This window comes from Geospiza fortis, unplaced genomic scaffold (assembly GCF_000277835.1).
Source record: "Geospiza fortis unplaced genomic scaffold, GeoFor_1.0 scaffold906, whole genome shotgun sequence".
NCBI lineage: Eukaryota > Metazoa > Chordata > Aves > Passeriformes > Thraupidae > Geospiza > Geospiza fortis.
In genome coordinates this window covers 116,876-117,690 of record NW_005054725.1, presented here as the reverse complement: position 1 = coordinate 117,690, position 815 = coordinate 116,876, and positions in this window count along the sequence as shown.

Sequence of the window (815 nt, the reverse complement as noted above, 5' to 3'; positions counted from 1 at the left end):
AAGAAACAAAAAATGGAGGGAAAAAAAAGAAATAAAAAAAGAAATAATTAAAAAAAAAAAAAAAAACCAAAACAGAAAGAAAAAGAGAAAAAATTCCAAAGGGAGGGATTGGGGGTGGGGGGAGTTCATAAATGAATTCAAATTGGGGAGCAGAAATGAATTGAAATTAGGGGAAATAAATGGGGGACAGAAAAGGATTTAAATCGGGGGAAATGAATTTAAATTGGGTGGAAAAAATGGATTTAAATTGGGGGAAATGAATTTAAATTGGGTGGAAAAAATGGATTTAAATTGGGGGAAATGAATTTAAATTTGGGGCAAAAATGGATTTAAATTGGAAGGAATAAACTTAAATTGGGGAGGAGAAATGAATTTAGATTGAGAGAAATAAATTGAAGTTGGAAATGAAGCAGATGTTAATTTAAATCGTGGGGAAACGAATTGAAATTGGGGGCAGAACAATTTCAATTGAGGGCAAAAATGTAAATGTATTTGAAATGAAAAAATGAATTTAAATTGAGAGGAAGGAAAATGGATTTAAATTGGGGGAATTTTCATTAAATTGGGGAAATTCATTAAATTGGGGAAATTCATTAAATTGGGGGGATGAGCTTTAATTGAAATTAATTTAAATTTGGGGGGAAAATGAAATTGAGCTGAAGTTGGAGGGACAGGAATGAAATTGGGGCACAAAAATGAGTTCAAATTGGACAGGAATATAAATAAAATTTAAATGAAATTAAACCTGGGGAAGGCACAGAGATGAAACCGAGAGCGAAATTCAGAGGGAAAAATAAATTTGGGGGCAAAGAAAT